Genomic DNA, 17,511 nt, shown 5'->3' with positions numbered 1-17,511 from the left:
ACAGAGCCTGTCCTGAGGGCCCGTCCTCACGACCCTGAGATCATGACCTCAACTGAAATCAAGTCAGACACTTAACTAACTGAAACACCCAGGTGCCCCTCTTGCTCCATTTTAATCTGTGACCGTGTGTTGCTTTTGTCTGTTTTCCTTTAAAATTATATTATCTTGCTTTTTCCACCACCTCCTCCCACACACACATCATGTACACAACACACACACAGGAACAAAGATCTATAAACTTAAGATCTTTCTGGAAGAAGCCAGTCTGTAGAAGAAAGAAAGACCTTGTGAGGTCTCTATGAGCAGGATTTAGTATCCTAGCCATCTGTTCACTTAAGCCCTCATAATTACTCATACATTACTCATCTACAATCCCCTCACCCTGGGTTTTCCAACCTATCTTTCCTACTTTTAACATGAGCAATAATCAGCTTATGCAATATTCAGTAAACTTTCAAGAAATGCAGCGCTTGATATTAGGGAATTCTTTCAGCGTTGTCAAGAAACAAGAATGCATTGGTTAAAGGGAGTCATTTGGAGAGAGGTGGTTTTTTTGAATTAGTGGGCAGTAATTTGTATATTCACGTCTCTGTTCAGTAAAAGTAAAATTTATTACTGCAGGTTATGTTTCTGATTGTGTTTTAAACTTTCATTGACCACCAGCAGCATACAAAGTACCAGAAACAACAGCATTAGACCTAATTACAGCCCAGTGGGCATGCTGCCTAAAATGGTCATTTTCTTGCTTCTGTCTAATATAATTCTATTTATTTGGCTTACTCTGTCAATTTAAGTTTTATTTGTCATCTCTTATTCATCATTATTTTTAAAGCCCTATACGTATACCACCAAGAATTCCCAACCAACTCTAGTCATGTGAAGAAAAGGAAAATCTAATTTGTAGAAAGTATCTGGGTCCCAATTTTGTTATAAATTCTGAGATTTATTTCTTTTAATAATGTATCAAGAAAATTTGAATAATACCCTTTTTATAGATTTTAATGTTGAAAATTCTAGACCTTAAATTTTTTGCCTTAGCTCTTGCTATTTCCAGGAATTCAAGAAATGTGGAAATCATTCCTTTGGGAGTATACCTCGCTAATGTATTAGAATTTCTTGTGTATCACGATTGCTCTTATAAGAACAGGGTCAGGGCTAAAGTTACCCTTTCCTGCAAAAGAGGCTGTGGTACTAAGCTTTACTCTTGCTGTGTGCTCCCTAAGTGTCCGCTAATTGTGGAAGGAAGACTTCACCTTCCAGAGCCTACTTCATCATTCAGTCTCTCTGCTGGCCCCCGATGCTCACGTCGTGCTGCCCACCCCCTACCCCGGTTCTCTCTTAGCTTTCTGTACTCTTCGGCTTCAATGCAGATGCCAGAAGTGGGAAGCATCGCTAGCATCAAAATGGGAAAAGGCGAGGAGGCAGCAATTTCTCTTCCCTTATTTAGGCTGCAGAAGGTTCACCAAGACGGTAATGTAGCAAGAAATTACAGGGCTCAAGTGGGTAGTTGTAAAAGTTCCGCACCTTTTGGTGTAAAACGTGAGCTGTCACTCATCCTTCTTGCCCCCTACCTCCAAGCTGGTGCTATTCCAAACTCTCCCAGGTTCTAGCACTGGATCAAGAATTCATGCCTCTTTGTTGGCTACTTCTAAAAATTCCAGATAAGTTACAGTCATTTGGACATGCTTCTTTTCTTGCAAATCCAAAAAGGAAGGGACTGAAAACTAGCCCCCCACCCCTCCCACAGAGACATCTGAGTCACTGCAAAGCATCAGGAAAATTTATATTCTGGCAAAATTTCCAATCTCCCCTCCTTGCCTCATCTTCGCTGCAGCTAGAAACTCATTGAAATGCTTTTGATTATGCCTGGCATATACAGACCACATGCATTTCCCTAGCCTATCCTGCAACACGCCACAAAACCAACATGGAAGTATGCAAACCCTATGCTTGTATCAGTTTCCTGAAGCTGGGGGCTAAAACAAATCACCACAAATTTGGTGACTTCAAATGAAAGGAACGAATTCCCTTGCAACTCTAAAGGCCTAGAACCAGTATCTCAGAGCAGAAATCAAGATGTCAGCGGGGCCTCTGGAGGCTCTAGAGGAAAAACCGCCCCTGCCTCCTCCAGCTTCTGGTGGCCACCAGCGTTGCCTGGCTTCTGACTGCATCACTCTAATCTCTGCCCCTGTGGCCCCATCTCCTTCTCTTCTGTCTATAACGACCAATATCCCTCTGCCTTCCTCTCACAAGAATACTCGTGATCACATCTAAAACCTATGTGGGAATCCAGGATAATCCCCCATCTCAAGAGCTCTCACTCAATCACACCAGCAAAGGCTTTGCCACATAGGGGAATGCTCACGGTTTCCAGAGATTAGGAAATGGATGTCTTCTGGGGGAGCCATTATTCAGCCTAAAAAGATACCAAGGCAGTAATCCAACAAAGTTCAAGAAAGCACAACTTTTTAGAAGATTAAAGGAGATGGAGCCATGGGGATTGCTTTAACAGAACAAGGGAAGGGGAAAACACTACAAACAATGAGCCGCCCATCTACTCAGCAACCCTGTCCCAACATGAAAGGAGGCAGAGATTATTCTCTGGAGACATAAGGTCAAGAAGGCCTCACAGTCCTGGCCATGAGAGAGTGGAGGAGAGGAGTGTGGCACAGAATGAATGAAATCTAGGAATAAAACCTAAGGGTTTGCAAACTCCTTCCTCTGACTTACCCCCAAAATGCTACCATATAGCCCAAAGTCAGGGAAGTGAGGGATTCTTTCCTGAAAGAAAATGAACAATTTCAGAAAAATGCACCTACAAATAATACCATTTGGGGGCATCCCAGTGAAAAGACTAGCTCCTTCCCTTAGGTCCTATAATAGCAGTTCTCAAAGTTTTGGTCCCAAGCTCTCCTTAATACTTATAGAAATTATTGAGGGCTCTGAAGAGTTCTCATTTTGTAAATTATAGCTATCAAATTTTTACCATTTTAGAAATGAAATTGGGAATTAAAAAACTACACATTACTTCATTTCCAAATGACAATACAAACCTCCCACATAACATAAATAACATATTTTTATGGAAAACAACCAATTATACAAAACAAAAAAAAGATTTAGTGGAAGAGTGGTATTTTTGGCAACCCTTTAATGTCTGTCATAATAAAGTACATCTGGGTTCTCATATCCGCTTCGGCTTTTAAATCGTTGCAACACGTTGTTTCAGTTGAAGTATATGAAGAAAATGCAGCCTCACGCTAATATACAGCTGGAAAATGGAAGCGTATTTTAATAGCCTTTTCGGAGGATCATGGATTGGGACTATAACACAACTTGAAAAGCAGCCTTTTCTTAAAGGTTAATTGCAAAACAGAATCTGAAACCATGTGAACTTTTTGTACATTGAAATCCATTGGTCTATCTTGCACTTTGAAAGCATATTTTAGCCAGGTATGATTTTTAACATCACGCTTTTATCATTTCAAAAATCTTTATTCGGGGGATCCCTGGGTGGCTCAGCGGTTTGGCACCTGCCTTTGGCCTAGGGCGTGATCCTGGAGTCCCGGGATCGAGTCCCACGTCGGGCTCCTGGCATGGAGCCTGCATCTCCCTCCTCCTGTGTCTCTGCCTCTCTCTCTCTCTGTCTATCATAAATAGATAAATAAATCTTTAAAAAAAAAATCTTTACTCGGTGAGTTATACAGGTCTTCCAAACGTTGACACATTTCATTATACAATACCAAAAGAAATCACATTTGTTAATATTACCACTGATCTCATCAGAAGGTTCTATAACTATTGGTAAGCTGTCAAGTTCCCAGTGGCCCATACAAGTTCTCTAAATTTCTGATTTTTCTTGAAAGCCTTAACTTTATCATTGGCAATAAATATTATCAGTTGTTTTCCTTAAAGTGACAGGCTCACTATTCTTTTTCAAAGATCTGTCCTGCCGAATACCCAAATCTCAATAACTACAGTTTGCTTGTCAGTCATTCTTTCAAGTAAAAATGGTTTCCCTGGGGAAAAAGAATTGGTGACTTCAATTCTCACTTGAAATAATTGCATTAAGGCTATTTCTTGAGACAGCCATTGAATTACAGTACGCAGAAGTGCTGGTAGGCATATTTGCCATTTTCTCACACAAAATATGAAAAGATGTGTACTTAATTTATAAGTTTTATTGTTTCAATAAGGTCAACCTTAAGTGAAACCAGCATATTTCTACAACAGCGTGTGGTCATAAAGAATACTGCTATCGCTTGGTGCCATTTCCTTTATTCATGGCAAAGGCTTCAGCAGTTTTACCCATCAGTGTTTTATACTACCAGTGAAAAGGCAGATAAAACCTGGTATTAATACGAAGATGAAAATACTTTTGGGCTTGCAAACTCCCTGCAAGTTTCTCTGAGATCTCAGTGTCCTTTAACAATACTTTGAAAACCGTTGCCCTATAATGAAACAAACAAACCATGTCTTCGTGTTCTGAGAATTCTCTGTGCATTTCAGTTGCTTATGTAAAAATATGAAGAGTTAATCAATAATCATTTTAATGATGATGTTCTCCAAAACCATTCAGGCTCACTAGAATGCCATTCAGATTCACTAGAAAAATCCACAGGACTAGGAAAGGTATTAAACTCCTGGTTGTATTTTATTACAATAAAAGGATACAGATTAAAATCAGTAAAAGGAAAATATACATAGGATAAAGTCCAAGAAAAGCCAGGGACAAGCTTCCAGGTTTCCCCTTTCAGTGGAGTCATATAGGAATGCATTTTATCCTCCCAGCAATGATATATGACACATAGAAAGTATTACCAACCAAGGAAGCTCATCTGAGTCCTGGTGTCCAGGGTTTTCATTGGAGGTCAGTCATGTAGGCAAGCAGAATCTGTATGACTGACCTCAGCTACTCAGACTGCAGCCTCCCTCCTCCAGAGTAAACCTAGGAATTCATCATAAATCACATTGTTAGCATAAACTACTGGATTACACTGGTAGAGTGTGGCCCAAGGCCTCAAACATACAAAACTCAATCTTATCAGGCATACTAAATCAATGTTATATTCCAAGGGCTCAGAATTTATCTTCCAGGACCTAACTCAGAACCAGCCTTTCTTTGAGATTTGCCTGGTTTTAACGCCTGCCAAGTTAACCCTTTCCTGCTCAACCTACCTCCAACATGGAAGGAAAAGATATAGACAAAAATATACACAAAGAGCTGAAAGGAACATAGAAGAGACAGAAACAAAGCAAATGAGAAGAAAATCTCACATAAATTATAAACAATATTTTCAGTGAGATAAAATATATATAAATATATATACATATACAAATATATATATATACATATACAAATATATATATATACATATACAAATATATATATAGCTGCATAATGATAAGAGGATAAGAAAGAGCTCTTGGAAATTAAACCTCATAAAACATCCAAAATTTAAAAAAATCCAAAATCAATCAATCAATCAAATGCTGAACATTAAAATGGAAGGCATCCTTGAGAAAGTAGAGCAAAATACTAGTCAGAAAATATGAAAAAGAAGAGTAAAAAAGAAAAAAAAATTTCTCTAGGATTGAACTAGGGTGGCCAATGAGAGTAGTACTAAAATGAGAGAACAGGGAGGAATAGTTCAAAGAAGTCATACAAGACATTTTTCCAGAACTGAAAAAAAAAAGCCTTCAGTTTAAGAGTCAACCAAGTGATCAAAGTAATGAAAGAATATGCATCATTTCAAGATTTCATAACGCCGGAGATAATGAGAAGATCCTAAAAGTATCCAGAGAGAGAAAGCCTATTAATGCAAAAGAATGAAAATCAGAATGGCACCAAATCTCACAAGTGCAACACCAAATGCTAAACACAGTGGCGCGATGCTTCAAAATCTAAGGGAAAATATTTTTTCTAAAAATTCTGTTCCAAGCCAAAATATCAATCAAGTGTGAAGATAAAATAGAGACAGTTTTGACACCAAAGGGTTTTTTTTAAATGAACGTCTTATGCACTCTTTTGAAGGATATGCTTCAGCACACAAGAAGAGTCTGTCAACAAAGACAAATTCATATGTCCCAGGTTCCAACAATGTGGCTCAAACAAAGGAGAGTAAGAGCATCAAGGAAAGGTATGATTGTTTGCATCACTCTGTCTTCCTTTACAAGTAACATGACCACACAACCTCTGGTGGAACAGTGCCAGTTTACACAAGCTGGTCATAAGACCTCCTTTAACTGTCAAAAATGCTCAGATTTGACAATAAATTACATGGTCGTTTTAATTATAAACCATTGTACCAAACAGCTCAGCTAAATTATTCTGTGATAACAAATGACCCTGAAATCTGAGTGGGTGACAAGAAGATGAATGGAGTTACTTCCCACTCATGTCCACCATGGGTGTCTCTTCATCTTCACTACAAGGTCAAGGTTGAAACGAAAGACCCTCGTTGGGATATGCCAATTTTGCAGCAGCAGGACAAGAATCACAGCAGAACCACATTGTGGCTCCTAACGCCTCTGCTAGGAAGTGGCACATATCACTTACATTTACATCTTGTTGGCTACAGCAAGTTAAACAGCCAAATCTGATCACTGAGCTTAGAATTAAAAACCACCCATAGTGTGGGTCCCAGTAAGGAGAGAATCTGTCGGGGGTTGATGGGAGTAATTTACCACAGGTATTTAGAATTACTTCGTTTTAAAATTCTGTACATGTTTCACTTTGATCAAAATAAAAATTTAGGGCAGCCTGGGTGGCTCAGCATTTGGCGCTCCCCTTCAGCCCCCAGCATGATCCTGGAGACCCGGGATCAAGTCCCCACATCGGGCTCCCTGCATGGAGCCTGCTTCTCCCTCTGCCTGTGTCTCTGCCTCTCTCTCTGTGTGTATGTCTCTCATGAATAAATATATAAGATCTTTTGAAAAAAAATTAAAAATTTATTTTAAAGAAGCAATTCATGGGGCGCCTGGGTGGCTCAGTTGGTTAAGTATTTGCTTTTGGCTCAGATCATGATTCCAGGGTCCTGGGATCAAGCCTCATGAGGGGCTCTCTGCTCAGCAGGGAGCCTGCTTCTCCCTCTCCGTCTGCCTGCTGCTCTGCCTCCTTGTGTTCTCTCTCTCTCTGTCAAATAAATAAATAAATAAAATCTTAAAAAAATAAAGTTCCAATTCATGAAAATCCTTGATTCTTGACCCATCACTTGGATAGCCATGCATTAAATCCGAGCATTATTCCTCAATACAGATCTAATGTTGTTTCATGGAAGTTTTAAGTAGTACCAGGGCCCTCCAAGTGAACAGTGTAGATCACTAGCTAAGACTCTGCTGACTTGTGACTTACCACATCACAGACATAATCTTTCATCACAGCTGGGCAGTGACAAATTGATCTATATCTGCTCATTCATTCCTTCATTCAGCACACATGTACTGAACATTGGAAATCCAAACTCAAGTAAGATTACCTAACTGCCCACAAGAAGCCCTAAATCTTGTTGAAGAAAATGATGTGAAAACACTGATCATACATAACTATCACGTTTTTTTACAAAATGCTTTGTGAACACTGTGTGTTGACCTTATTCAGTGGTTGTATCTATTTTTTCCCTGCTAGGGCCTAGTTGAGGTGCTTAGAAATTTTTAAACTATATGGCATTTCTATTAAGTGGTTAAATATCCAAATATTCCATAGTGACACTCCTTCTCTTAAGTTTCATCTTAATTAGTCATCTCATGCTTTCTACCAAAAGCATCTTTCTCTGATAGTTATTGCCCATGGCATAAGGGAACACATTGTAGGAGATGCCATTTCACAAAGAAAATCTGATTCCAGTTAGGTCCATTTATGGTTATGGGAACCTAAATTTCACAATTGTGAAACCTCAAATTACCAGCTAATGTGTAGACTTTCAGTGGTAAGCAAAAACAAAACAAAAGCAGTAACAACAAAGTAGAATGAAAGTGTAGAGCATCTTAAATGAAGGCAGAAGGTGAACCAGGTAAGAACCAGAGTAGGGAAATGTCACGTTCACATTGATGGTACCTCCTTAAACATCACTCCTCACTGATCCACATACTGGTTCACAAGTATTGACTGAGTTCCTCCTCCAGGTTGCACATTCTTTGCTCTGTAATACACCTCTTCCATCCTTTCCTTAACTTTTCACTTCATGAGATCGCCCAAGCTTGGTGTACCTAAAAGTCAAGGCAGATCTCTGGCACCATCTCTATAATCTGAGGGAAAATGTGTTTCCTTTCATTTTCCCAAAGCTAATGTCACCTAGGAGTAGAGAAAGATGAGAAAATGTAGGCAAAAATCTCTGAGAGTTGTGCTTTATTACCCACTAGGAATAGTTCTAAGTGCTCATAATGCAATATTTCATTTTATTTTCTCATGAGACCCCTGGGAACTTTTTAAATCTCCATCTTACCAATGAAAAAAACAAATGTCCCAGAAATCTTAATACTGTGCCCAAGGTCACATTACTAGTAGTAACTGGTGAAGCTAGGATTTGAACTCATGTAAACTTCATGAGCCAATGGCCTCAATTATATACCATACTGCTTCCATGGCTCCAAATATGGAAGAGAATGTAATGATAGAAATCTCAAAGTAGCAAGTATCTTGAATATGCACCAATTCAGCAATCTGCAGATAGATCCAAGGAACTAGTTAGAGACTCTTGTGCTATTTTATGTGGAAATATCCACCTTTTTCCTTTCAAATGACCCCAGCTTGAACAATAAACGGCTTGAACACAGTAAGAGCTTAATAATACTAGCTGGGTGGATTTACTCAACAATCTCAACAAGAACCTATACAAAACATCTTAAAAGCAAAATGTTTACCTGGCTGCTTCATAGAGCTAATATACCAACTTGATTTATAGTCAACAATTTGTTCCTTCTCAGGAAAAAAATCTTGGCAGACAGTGGATCTCATATGCATACTCACTCCAATAACAGCATGACTTTTAAGAATAATAAAAGAATAATGAAATGTTACCTTTTCATTGATAAATAAAATGTTTAGTTTTTAAAAATGTCTGTTCAAGTTGCAGTTTGAGCAACATATGCTGGCAAAAAGTAAAACAAAAATTGTTTTAATTGATTAGTAACCATATTTTATAGAATCAAGTTTTTATTTAAAATTTTAATCTAGGAACACCTGGATAGCTTAGTGGTTGAGCATCTGCCTTCAGCTCAGGGCATGACCCCAGGGTCCTGAGATCAAGTACCACATCCCTGCATGGAGCCTGCTTCTCCCTCTGCCTGTGTCTCTGCCTCTCTCTCTGTTTGTGTCTCATGAACAAATAAATAAAATCTTTAAAAACAAAAAATAAAACTTTATTATCAGTAAAGAAGAAGATATATAACAACACACTTATAACATTTAGAATTTATTTTTCTGCAGAAATATTTAAGAAATTTGTATTTCAAATGTTATATATACCCCAAATATCTAAACCCACTTGTATTTATTCTTTAAAAGAAAAAAAAAAGGATAAAAGGTCAATTTCTAATTTCACAGAACATTAGTGTGTACTTTGAGAGTATTGATTTTGCCTCTGACAGAGTTATTTCATTCCATTAGAAAATTATGGCTTAGAGGTTATTAGAAACATAGCAGAATATTACATGTGTATGATGGCAATTTATTACTCAGTTTTTTTCATTTTATTCCCTAAAGACTTCCATTTCCATTTATGCAGACTGCCAGACATGCCATACTATAAAAAAGTAATGACAAGAAATTTTAATTTGTTAATTGGTTAGAAGAGTTTTCAGAATTAATATTCAGACCATTGGTGTATTTCAAGTTATATTATTTATATACACTAAGAATGAAAATAAATATAACTGAGCATTTTCACCTATGTTCACTAATCTAGTCATAAAATTATTCAAACTAGATTATATATAGCAAAATTCTTCAAAGTTTACCTTGATTAGCAAGTGTTGGTATCTCTAAGTTGTTTTTATTTCCCAAACTCACTAATGATTGGCATTATTTTATTTTTAGAGGTTGTATTACCCTATTCTGAACACATTACATGGTATTTTTTAGAATAGGCAAAGTAGAATAATGAAAAAGAATCTTGGGAAACTCAATTATTCTCAGTCTGTCTAATCTGAAAAAAGAAAAGGCAGGGAGAAGCTAAGGACATCATACAGGATAATTCATGCAGAAACACCTTTTCAACTATAAAATGGTTTGCAAACTAAAGATATTATTTATTCAGAAATTCTGACATAATTTTTCTTTAACTGTCCAGCATCAAAAAGACAAAACATATTCTGAAAACTGTAAAACACAGATGAAAGAAGTTGAGGATGACACAAACAAATGGAACAATATTCCATGCTCATGGACTGAAAGAACAAGTATTGCTAAAATGCCACAACTCAAAGCAATCTATAGATTTAATGCAATCTATATCAATTTTTCACAGAACACAAAACAAAAAAAAATCCTAAAATTTGTATGGAACCACAAAAGACCCTGAATACCAAAAGCAATCTTGAAAAAGAAGAACAAAACTGGAGGTCTCACAATCCCAGGTATCAAGATCGTCTACAAATATGTAGTAATCAAAACAGTAAGATACAGGCACAAAAAGAGACACATGAATCAGTGGAACAGAACAGAGAGCCCAGAAATAAACTCATGATTCGATGGTCAATTAATTTTTGAAAAAGAAGGAAAAAATATCCAACGGGAAAAAGTCCCTTTAACAAATGGCGCTGGGAAAACTGGACAGCAACATGAAAAAAATGAAACTGTACCACATTTTCACACCAAACACAAAAAAATAAACTCAAAATGAATTAAAAACATAAACGTGAGACCCAAAACCATAAAAATCCTAAAAGAGAGCATAGGCAGTAACTTCTCTGACATTGGCCATAACAACATATTTCCAGATATATCTCCTCAGGCAAGGGGAACAAAAGTAAAAATAAACTATTAGGACTACATAAAAATAAAAAGCTTCTGCATAGTGAAGGAAACAATAAACTAAAACACAATCTACTGAGTGGGAGAAGACATTTGCAAATGACATATCTAGTAAAGAGCTAGTGTTCAAAATATATAAATAACTCAAACAACTCAACACCAAAAAACAAATTATCTAATTTTTAAAAACCCAGACATTTCTCCAGAGAAGACATCCAGACACATGAAAAGATGCTCCACATCACTCATCATCAGGGAAACGCAAATCAAAACCACAAAGAGGTATCACCTCACATCTGTCAGAATGCCTATAATAAAAAATACAAGTAACAACAAGTGTTGGCAAGATTGTGGAGAAAAAGAAATGCTTATGCACTGTTGGTAGGAATGTAAACTGGGTAGTCACTGTAGGAAATGGTATGGATAGTCCTCAAAAAACTAAAAATAGAATTACAATATAATTCAGTAATTCCACTACTAAGTATTTACCCAGAGAATACAAAAACACTAATTTGAAATATTTGCACCCCTGTTTATTGCAGTATTATTTACAATGGCCAAATTATGGAAGCAGCCCAAGTGTGGATGAAGATGAATAGATGAATGGATAAAGAAGAGGTGATACACACACACACACACGCGCGCGCGCGAATATTATTCATAAAAAAACGTAATGAAATCTTGCCATTTACAACATGGATGGATCTAGAGGATAAAATGCTAAGTGAAATAAGTCAATCAGAGAAAAACAAATACCATATGACCTCACTCACGTGTAATTTAAGAAACAAAACAAATTTTAAAAAGAGACAAACCAAAACACCAACTCTTAACTATAAAGAGGGGAGGTGGGTGTGGAGTGGGGGAAACAGGTGAAGGGATTAAGAAGTGTACTTATGATGAGCACTGAAAAATACAGAGAATTGTCGAATCACTACGATGTACACCTGAAACTAATATAGCACTGTATGTTAACTATACTGGAATTAAAATAATTCTTTTTAAATGACAAAACATAATTCCTTAAAATTTTGGAAGTGAACAGACTCTGAATGTTTAGTCCTTCCAAAAAAGGTAAGATGGGCTGTATAACTAGTTCACATTAAAACGGAAGCTAAATTTCTATTTCACTCACTTTTTATTTGGCATACTCATTTTTACATTTCTATGTTATTTCTGTATTAGCTCTTTTAAAAACACATATTCTCCACTGAACATATCAGCCAGTTCCTTACTGATTCGCGGGTTTTTGTAAAAGGGTAACAAGAAAACATTGAAGGTTTTTTTAATGGAGAAATGGCATGACTCAATTTAGATTTTTAAAAGGTCTCTCCACTTTATAGAGACTGGATTAGAAGTGTGCAACAGCAGACACTAGGAGAAATGTCGTGTTGAAACGATAGCTAGGGTTGGGGCAGGGCTCTCTAGATGGACACAGGCAGACAGACTGAAGATATATTTGAGGGTACAGTCCACAACATTCAACGATAAATCTGATATGTGGTATATAAGAAAGAATGACTCTTGGCGTTAGCTTTTTCTCAATTAGGAATAATTTCGAGTCATTTTTTTCCCCCTTTGTATGAGGAACTTGTATCTTCATCGTATTAGTTCAGAACATACTCTACTAGTCAGTTTTCCCCACACTTCGCCAGTCTGTCAGTGCAATCGATTTGTCATCATCAGGGCTACTGTCCCCTTGCTGTCCTGCCTCTGGGTGGATTATCACCCACTCCCCAGAGGAATTACAATCAGCCCTTCAACAGCATGGGTTTGAACTGCACCAGTCCACTTATATGTGGTTTCTTTTCTTTTCTTCTCTTTTTTGATAAATACAGAGCAGTATTTATCAAAATACTGTATTTTGGAAATGTATTTTCTCTTCCTTATGATTTTCTTTTTTTTTTTAAGGATTTTATTTATTTATTCATGACAGACACAGAAAGAGAGAGAGAGAGAGGCAGAGACACAACACAGGCAGAGGGAGAAGCAGGCTCCATGCAGGGAGCCCAACGTGGGACTCCATCCCAGGTCTCCAGGATCACACCCCGGGCCGAAGGCGGCACTAAACCGCTGAGCCACCAGGACTGCCCTTCCTTATGATTTTCTTAATGACATTTTCTTTCTCTGCTACTTTAGGATTACAATACATAATACATATAATATACAAAATACATTAATCTACTGTTTTATCAATCAGGCTCTGGTCAGCATGAGGCTATTAGTAGTCAAGTTTGGGGACAGTCAAAAGTTAGACTTGGATTTTCAACTATGTGGGAGTTGGTACCCCTCACGCCCGCATTGTTCAAGGGTCAGCTATATATGTAATTCAAACCATCATGCAGTATGCCTTAAACCTACACAGTGATGTATGTCAATTATTTTTTCCTAAAACTAAGGGTAAAAGAACTCCCTTGATCCAGCAATAAAAAGACAAATAGTCAGATTTTAAAATGGGAAAAACAGTTTGACTATACCTCCTTTCTCCAGAGAAGATGAATGGCTGGCCCGTAAGTACGTGCAAAGATGCTCAGCATCATTAGTTGTCAGGGAAATGCAAATCAAAACCACAGCAAGGTTTCAGCTGACACCATCAGGATGACTATTATCAAACAGACATGCAAGAACAAGTGTTGGTGACAATGTGGAAAAACTGAAACTCTCATATATTGCTAGTAGGATGTAAGATGATACTGCCACTATGGAAAATAGTTGGCAGCACCTCAAAATATTACACACAGAGGTACTATACTACCCAGCAATTCCCACATAAAAAACTAAGGAAAACTGATGTCCAAAAAAACTACATGAATAGTAGAAACAACCTCAATGCCCATCAACTGATGAAAGGATAAACAAAAGGTGGCCTATCCACACAATGGAATACTTTTTGGCAAAAAAATAAAAGAATGAAGTACTGACACATACAATAAGGGTGAACCTTTAAAACACTGAGCTAATGAAGAAAGCCAGACACTAAAGGCCACATATTATATGATTCTGTTTATATAAAAATAGCCAGAATAGGCCAGGGACTGAGGGAAAGTGTGAGGTGGGGGTAGGGCGTGCCTAATAATGGGCTTGGGTTTCTTTTTGGCATGATAAAATATTCTAAAATTAGATTTTGGTGATAGTTACACAATTTTTAAAATACGATAAAAACGGGATCCTTGGGTGGCGCAGCGGTTTGGCGCCTGCCTTTGGCCCAGGGCGCGATCCTGGAGACCCGGGATTGAATCCCACGTCGGGCTCCCGGTGCATGGAGCCTGCTTCTCCCTCTGCCTATGTCTCTGCCTCTCTCTCTCTCTCTGTGACTATCATAAATAAATAAAAATTTAAAAAAATAAGATAAAAACATTAAATATGTACATTTTAAATGAGTGAATTTTAAGGTATTTAATTATATATCAATAAAAAGCATATTCACAGTGGACCACCTGGGTGGCTCAGTGGATTAAGCATCCGATTGTTGATTTTGGCTCAGGCCGTGGTCTCAGGGTAGTGAGATGGAGCCCGAATCAGGCCCCATGCTCAGCAGGGAGTCTGCTTCTCTCCCTCTCTTGCTCCCTTTGCCCCTACTCCCCTTCGCACTCTCTCTCCCCAAAGTAAATAAATAAATCTTTTTTTAAAAAAAGCATATTCATAGCAGTAGTGTAACAACAGAAAATTGAAAATAATCCAAATATGATTCATTGAACAAATAAATCAACTTAAATATATACCTTAAATGTATACCTTACAATGTCCACAGCTGCAAAAATGAGAGAGCTATGTAAGAGTATAAATAGTGAAGAACCACAAAAACATATCCCTGAACAGTAGGAAGAAGGTACAGAAGTACACAGTAATTCTGTGTATGGAATTCAAATGGGTAAAACAATCAAAGTAACTTTTTTTACTTGATTATTCACCTAAAGGGGGACAATCAATGCCATAGTTAACAATTTTTCCATATTATAAAAACTTTAATTTTTAAAGTTAAAGATCATTTTGCTGTGTAAAAATACTTTCTCTCTAAAAATAAACACTATCAACATCTTAATTTCATTCCATACTTTATTTTACCAAATTCCTATTCAACAAAAGGTAAGAAAATAAATCTCTTGACCCCAGAAATGTCAACACAGGTGGTGAATAAATACTAAACATTATGAAAACACCCACTAAACATCAAAAACAAAGGGGTTAGTCCATACTCTATCCCACTGCGAGTGATGGCAGGTTAAAGGAGAACAACTGAAGGCAGGAGCCTCTATTCTACGAAAGACTTCATAGAACCTCATGAACTTGAAGATCTTCTGTTTCAAGTAGAAACAAGTTATGAAATAGAAAACCTTCACAAGTGAACTGCCTTTCAAGGCCATTTTCTCTTTTCACAATTCTCTACTCGTATCTTTACAGTATGAGTAAATGAGAAATAAAGCTACAGTGCTCCCACACTTACCAATTTTCTAGGTGATTTACAAGGTGATTTGTGTGGTACCCTTTCTGAAAGAGAAGTGAGGGATAAGGTCAGTGGGTTTCTGAGTTCTACTAACAGGAGATTCTGGTTTAATGAGTTTTAAACATCTGGATATTTTAAAAGGAATCACAGGGAATTCTAAGGAAACCACTGAATTAGAGACTTCTAACTCTCAGTGCCAACTTTACATTGTAAAATATGATAACTGTGTGAAGCAACCAGTTAGTTAGCAACATCAGAGTGATACTGGGCTGGTCAGGTCATCAAACCACAGATCTTGGAATATAAACATAGCCTGGTCCAAGATATGCAGAATAGCTGCTTAATCTAGTAAGAAAAACTGAACTCACATCCCATTAGGAAAACCCAACAGGTGCTGAACACAAAATCAGTAGCCACAATGCATTGTTTAAGTAACATACATTCTTCAAGGTACTTACTCCCAAGGAAAATGAGAAATTACAGGCTAAAGAGTCCTCATTCTCTAGGTATGTGGTAATATTTACCTTTTAGATAAGTGTAAACAATCTCTATGGTGTGATTGGGTCTCAGTTTTTACCTAAAGCTTTTCATGCCTTTTTGCAAAAATGGATATTAGGAATCAAGAGAGAATCCAGATTTGTCGATTTCTCTAACTTGGCAATGAAGCAGTAGCATGGTATGTAAATAACAGAACTAAGGCACAGGTTTAACTCACATATCTTATCCATTTGTGGTTATTTAGATAATAGTCATTTCCTACAGATTTCACAGAAATTTTAGAAGTAGCATGGTATGTAAATAACAGAACTAAGGCACAGGTTTAACTCACATATCTTACCCATTTGTGGTTATTTAGATAATAGTCATTTCCTACAGATTTCACAGAAATTTTAGAAGTAATTAGATTTTTTTTTTTTTTTAACGGTTGTCTCATAAAATTCTCACATTCCTTTTAAGGTAGATTCTCTTGGGTTTTCCATGGATGACACAATATAAGCAGACATGTATTGATGGAAAGCCAGAAGAATTACCCAAAAAGGAAGAAAAGAGGGCCAACCACAGTAGTCCAGGTGTGTGACAGACTTGAATCATCTTTGGGGTCTGCAAGCTCCCACCCCCAATACCACCAGGCCTCTCTGCAGCATGGCAGGCCTGCTAGTCTAGTCCCTCTTTCCACTAAACATCAATATGTCTTTTTGTTTTTTTTTTTATTCTTTCAGGAAGAAGAAAAATAATATGAGAATAAGAAAACAATTTGATTTAAAAATGGCCAAAGAGGGATGTCTGGGTGGGTCAGTGGTCAAGCATCTGACTCTTGGTTCCAGCTCAGGTTGTAATTTCAGGGTCATGAGATGGAGCCCTGTGCTCAGCGCAATCGGCTTGAAATTATCTCTCTCCCTTGCCCCTGCCACCACATTCTCTCATTCCCCCCTTTCTCAAATAAGTCAATCTTTTAAAAATGGCCAAAACCTTAACAGATACCTCACTAAAGAAGATATATAAATGGCAAATAAATATACAAAGAGATGTTCCACTTCCTATGTCATCAGGGAAATACAGGTTAAAACAACGAGATACTACTACATACCTACTAGAATGGCCAAAATCTGGAACATGGACAACACCAAGTGCTGACAGGGACGCAGAGTGCAGGAACTTGCATTCACTGCTAGTAGGAATGTAAAATGGTGCCACTGCCTCAGAAGACAGTTTGGCAGTTTCTTAAAAAACTAAACATGCTCTTAACACAAGATCTAGCAATTGTGCCCCTTTGTATTTATCCAAAGGAGTGGAAAACTTATGCACATACAAAAACCTACATATGAACATTTATTGCAGCTTTGTTCATAATTACCAAAAGTTGGGAGCAACCAAGATGTTTTCCAGTAGGTAAATGGAAACTGTGGTATATTCAGACAATTGAATATTATTCAGAGCTAAAAAGAAAAGAGCTATCCAACCACGAAAAGACATGGAGGAACCTTAAATGCATATTGCTAAGTGAAAGCAGCCAATCTGAGAAGGTGTGATGCCAATTATATGACTTGCAGAAAAGGCAAAACTATGGAGACAGTACAAAGATCAGTGGTTATGG

At 37.4% G+C, this 17,511-nt stretch overlaps 1 long non-coding RNA gene across 9 annotated transcripts in view; it reads right to left on the bottom strand.

The window, feature by feature from the left end:
* Nucleotides 1–3,587: 3,587 nt before the first annotated feature.
* The window catches only part of LOC102155195, a 67,863-nt gene continuing 53,939 nt past the window's right edge, over nucleotides 3,588–17,511 (bottom strand). For 3 of the 9 annotated variants that reach the window (XR_005356487.1, XR_005356485.1, XR_005356488.1), the window contains exons 4-8: nucleotides 15,417–15,460; nucleotides 13,450–13,574; nucleotides 8,057–8,208; nucleotides 4,826–4,948; nucleotides 3,588–3,647 (exon numbers count right to left, since the gene is read on the bottom strand). This is a non-coding gene — a long non-coding RNA (uncharacterized LOC102155195). Of the gene's footprint in view, nucleotides 3,648–4,821; nucleotides 4,949–8,056; nucleotides 8,294–8,862; nucleotides 8,985–13,449; nucleotides 13,575–14,694; nucleotides 14,724–15,416; nucleotides 15,461–17,511 lie in introns of all 9 variants that reach the window. The other 6 variants (XR_005356489.1, XR_005356491.1, XR_005356490.1 and 3 more) reach the window with 6 other exon arrangements.

This window comes from Canis lupus, chromosome 3 (genome assembly GCF_011100685.1).
Source record: "Canis lupus familiaris isolate Mischka breed German Shepherd chromosome 3, alternate assembly UU_Cfam_GSD_1.0, whole genome shotgun sequence".
NCBI lineage: Eukaryota > Metazoa > Chordata > Mammalia > Carnivora > Canidae > Canis > Canis lupus.
Note: the sequence above shows the minus strand (reverse complement) of the source record. Positions and strands in the feature narration are given on the sequence as shown.